This window comes from Mauremys mutica, chromosome 6 (assembly GCF_020497125.1).
Source record: "Mauremys mutica isolate MM-2020 ecotype Southern chromosome 6, ASM2049712v1, whole genome shotgun sequence".
Lineage (NCBI taxonomy): Eukaryota > Metazoa > Chordata > Testudines > Geoemydidae > Mauremys > Mauremys mutica.
This window is the reverse complement of record NC_059077.1, coordinates 74,183,350-74,189,057: the sequence shown is the minus strand read 5'-3', so window position 1 is coordinate 74,189,057 and position 5,708 is coordinate 74,183,350.

Below are 5,708 nucleotides of genomic sequence, written 5' to 3'. Positions count from 1 at the left end.
GGAAGATGCATTTTGTGAGTGTCTTTTGGGTATTGTATTAATATAATAAAATACCCAGACCCTGAGAAGGGCCGCAATTGAGCAAAGCTGTGGAGTTTTATTTAAGGAAGAGGAGGAAAAACAGGAGCAGGGCACTGTTGAGGCACCCCTGGCCACAAGAGGGTGGTTGCCACTGTATTACAGTATCAGAGGGGTAGCCGTGTTAGTCTGGATCTGTAAAAGCAGCAAAGAGTCCTGTGGCACCTTATAGACTAACAGACGTTTTGGAGCATGTATCCGACGAAGTGGGTATTCACCCACGAAAGCTCATGCTCCAAAATGTCTGTTAGTCTATAAGGTGCCACAGGACTCTTTGCTGCTTTCACTGTATTACAGATACTGCCCTTTTTTGTAATGTGCTCTGAGATCTGCTAATGAAAAGCACTGTATAAAAGTATATTAATTTATACCCTTTCTGCTCCCCCTCCTCCTTCTATATTTCTAGTTATAGAAGGGTATGTTGTAATAATCGGGCCTACAAATGTACCCTAATTGTGAGCTCAGCTGTAAAAAGTGAGTGTATAAGTTCAGAAGATGTCATAGTAAACTGTAACAACAAATGTTGATTGGAAAAAGATGCAAAAGGGAGACAAACTAAATTAGTCCAAGCAAAAAGGTCTACTTATATATTGATTTTCATGTCTACATTTCCTGAGAAAAGTGGAAATCAATGAATCAAAATTGGTATCAGAAATTAGGTCTAATCGGTGGACAAAATAATACGGGTGTTGCCGGCTCAAAGGGCCCGAGGAAAAGCAACAGCGGGGGTTCATTGCCCGGTGTGCGTCGCACTAATTAACACACCAGGGTGGAGAAGCAAACCAAGTTTATTTGAGCCCAAATAAGGTGCCAGGAAGAAAAAGCATTCTCAAATCCTGCACACCCGCACGCAGGCAGGGTCCCAGCATTTATACCCCCCTTGTTTGTGTAAGCCTTTTGTTTGGTTTTCCCCCTCACCCCTCCCTTCCCAACAGCAGTTACTTTAAACATTACATTTCAGCGTGTTAGAAAAGTTCCCATTCACATATTTATCTATGGCCTTCACAGCACAGACACATGCAGATTTTCCTCCCCCTCCTCCCCGCCACTTTTTGCTGTTTCAAACTGTCCTACAGCTGCAAGCTGAGACAGCTGACAGTTACACATTTTGCTTGCTGTCTGTTAGCATCTTAGGCTGGTTAAAGTTCACAGCATGGAAGACCTTTGGTTACCACTTTGGTTTATTTAGGCCTAGGGACACCAACAATTCCCCCCTTTGAGAATACTCAACAAACTTTTGGTGAGTTTTCTCAAACTTTAAAGACAAAAAAGCAATGAAGCAAGCTCTGCAGAAATATTTACAACTGCTCTTTTGAGCTTAATCACCCACAACCCAGGAATGAATGCATGGACAAAAGAGTGGAATGTTCATTTAACAACTAAGGGATTGGGGCACTGACTAGAAATCAGGTAGGTATACCAAGTGGTTTAATTTCCCAGATGTCTCAGTGAATAATTCAGTCCCATATGCATGCTCCCCATGGACCCAGCAGGATTCGGTATGTGGGAGCCCACACCCACCCTAACCGGTCCATATGCTTGGAAGGAGCACTGTGAATGTCCACACTTCCATCCAGAAAGTGTCCAAGTATGTCTCCATGACCACAGATCAGATGGTACTTCTGATGCGTCTCTAAGGGCAGTGGGCCAAGTCCGGTGCAAAAGATCATTCGGAATGGCCATCAGCTGGTCATTCAGGAAATCCTGAATTTCTAAACATACTAGATCCCACTGCAATGCCTTCCCAGCCTCAGTGATATTCAATACCATCTCTGTCAGTAACTTCTGGGTCATAGGGTGGAAATGACATGTAACTCACCAGCTCCAGCCTGTACTTAAGATAGCTGAGCTTCAAAAATAAGGCTAGTAGCCTTTTCTAGTTGGCCCAATTTCTTATCATGTTCTTGGCTTTTAAGAATATTCCAAATGGCTGCTGTACTATTGGCCCCTAGCCCACAGGGATCTGGTTAATTCTCTTTCTTTCCAGAGGAAATAACCCAGGCCCTCGGTTGTGCTAATCTAATGGCAGTCCCTTGTGAGCAATTTGGGTATGTAGAAGTGATCTGAAAACTGGATAAGGGCAATGTCATTTAAAATCCAATTAGGGAGGGCAATACATACTGAAGGATTTATCCAAAACACAGGGCGCAGCCTGTAGATTAAACCCCAAAATCCAATCAATACCACATTCCCAAGCGTGGGTCCCACAAAATTTTTCCTGCCAGTGTATAATTCTTTGTTTCTTCACCAGGGTCAGTTCTCGATGTCCTTTTTAGTCAGGAATTCCTGGACTTTGGCAATGTCAGTGGAGTGAGTGTTTCTTCTTCTTCTTTCCCGAAGCAGTCGTGGTTCAGCATCCTACAGGGGAGATTACCAGGACATCCTGTAATGGTTTTGCTTTTTCTAGAAAAGTTTAAAGGCACAGTAGATTTGTCAGTGGACAAGGGAGAGGTTACAAGCACGTCACCTTGTCCTTTTCCCCTGCTGTCCAGAAGCACAGTAGAACTAGACGAAAGAATAGGCTAATCATCAGTAGGAAAATTATTCTGATGTGGAGGGGTCTTTTTGCAGTGAGAATCCTGGGTCCAAGCAGTCAGTCTTTGGCACTTCACAGCGGTGTTGGTAGTCAGCAGGACTTGGAAAGGGCCTGTCCAGCGTGGAGCCAAGGCAGTCTTTCGTTGATGGATCTTTATGTAGACCCAGCAGCAAAGAATCCTGTGGCACCTTATAGACTAACAGACGTTTTGCAGCATGAGCTTTCGCGGGTGAATACCCACTTCTTCGGATGCCATTCACCCACGAAAGCTCATGCTGAAAAACGTCTGTTAGTCTATAAGGTGCCACAGGATTCTTTGCTGCTTCTACAGAACCAGACTAACACGGCTACCCCTCTGATATGTAGACCCAGTCTCCTCGTTCCAACGAGTGGCAAGGTTGCACAGGATCCTTCGGTAATGCTTCCTTCACCTGTGTATAAAAAGACTTAACACATTTCATTAGTGCCTGACAATACTTAAGCATTATGTTATCCATCAAATGAATGTCCATCTGAGCTAGGGTTAGTGGGGGTGCAGCTGGTAGTCGCATTGGGCATCCTGTCAAAATTTCATGAGGGCTGAGTCCAGTCTTTCGATTGGGAATGGCTCTCATACTCATCAGTGCCAAAGGAAGGGCATATGGCCACTTTAAGTTTGTCTCAGCACAAATCTTGGCCAGTTTATTTTTTAAAATCCCGTTCTGGCGTTCCACTGTCCCAGGTGAGGGCAGTGAAGGTTGTGTTGGATCTGCAAAGCTGCACATAACTCCTTTACCATCTGTCCAGTAAAATCAGTTCCACGATCACTGTTGATACTCACAGGGATGCCAAAACGTGGTACAAAATCTTTAAGCAAAATTTCACAACAGTCCTGGCATCTGCTTTCCTGCAGGGAAAAGCTTCAACCCAATTGGTAAATACATCAACTAAAACTAATACATATTCATAACCACAACATTTAGACATTTGAATAAAATCAATCTGAATATTTACAAAAGGTCCCCAAGGAGGAGGGTGGGCTGCCTGGTGCACACCAATCTCGTTTAACTGCAGCAACCATCCCCCCTTTCCTTGGTAGTCAGCCAAGTCTTAGCTGTGAGCAATGTCCTTGATTGGGGCCAGCGCCTTATCCTTAGACTGAGCATGTTAGCTATTCTTTTTCTCAGTTAACTCTTTTTCTTCTTTTTCCATTTTGGCTTCTTTAACCTATAAAGGAAACTTTTACTTATACACCTTTTGTTAACAATGAACACATACACATTGCTGTTATACAGTACATTAGTCTTATTATTTAATGTATGCCACATATACCCTTTCACTAAAATAACCTTATTACAGAGGTTTAAAACAACAAACCAGGACAAGCACACCCACTTTGAGAAGTTTACTTAATATAACCTCTAGTCCAATAGTTTCCCACAATCCCCAGCCCTTGCTTTTAAAGACTGTTAGTATGCAAATTTTAATAACAATTTTCACTTAAAAGATTTAGCCAATGAAGTTTCTTTCTCTTACTTAAGAAAATGTATTAGACTTTAGTATATCACATTTTCTTTCTGATGTATCCAAACACTTTGTATTCTAAGTTGAACAGAACCAGTATCTGCATTTCAATCCAACCCTTCCGCTTGATTTCAAATCAGACCATCCCATGAAAATATTAAACACATCAATTCTGGCCACAAGACAAACACCACAAGACAGAACATAGAACACAAAACATAATTTTTACTCTGTCAGTAAATGCATGGTATGTTGAATACTGTTCAGCTGGCATTAGTTTTCTTTGATTATCTGAAAGACAAAAACAGACTGCCTTCTGGGCAGTCAATCATTACTTAAAATATACAAATACTCTTGTTGATTTCAGGCAAAACAGGGGAATTACCCCATATTTTCTTTGCCTGAATTTATTTACAAACATTTCAAAGACACCAAAAACTTTTCTCTTTAGCATTTTTACAAAGTTCAACTGCTGTTCCCTCCAGCAACTACAGAGTTAACTCTTCACCTTCCCTTAAAAATCACTTGCTTTTCCCTTAAATCACTTGCTTGCCTTCCAACAGCCACTTACCGATTCAAATCACCATTCCAAATATCCTTCTGAGTATTTGAAATTCCCATGCTTATACTCACTTACTCCTTTTTTTTCCCACTACCCTTAAAAGTTTCCAACCTGTTCTCCAATCTCTGTCTGTTGCCTGCCCGCCTGGGCCCGATCCTGCTTTTCTCGCTGAACCGTCACTTCCATGGGCACAAACTTGTTCCACTACCAGTTTAGCTAGGAGGGTGGGCTTCTCAACTAGCCCCCACCCTTCTGGTCTTTTCCCTAAAACATTTCTACTCACAAGACTACCCGAGTCCTCCCTTGTGAGGCTTGCCACCTGGGCAAAAATACATGGCCATTGCGTAAAGGCCATTTACTTAACACACAATCCAAACCCCTTTAGGGGGTCTACCCAGAGACCCACCCATTTGTCTGCTGACACTTAAACAGAAAAGAAAATTACACAGAGAGCAGAGAAAATTACAGTCTAAGCCAGATTTTTCCACTTCTATTACATTGTCCGTTACAGGGGGCGGGACAAAAGGATCTCAATACAACCTCAGAGCTTCATCGCACACATGGCTTCCACCCTGAGGAATTACGAACGAGAAGTTCAGTTCCACCCACACACCTAACGCCCAAATGAACAGAGCAGAAAAACAACAGTAACCGGTTAAACAGAACAGAACCAGAACCAGATAGTGCACCAAAACCAGATAGTGTTTCCTTATTCTATTAGGGCTCACCTTTAATCATGCAATTCTTAACATATAACACCAACAGTACCAAACAAAGCAAACATAAAATAACAAGGGTAAAACAGATAGATGGTGTAAATTCTGCAGGGCTCCCCCATTCTTAATTACTCACCAAACTGTGACAAATTTCTGTTACCAATTTATCCCTCACGTCAGGTGATCAGGCTGACACTGCAGGAGGTTGGGGGAAGAAAACACACCATATAACCAAATTTTAAAGCTTCATTAAAAATAATAAAACAACAATGGAGAGTGTTGGGTATGCTCCCACCTCACTCAGGAAAAATAT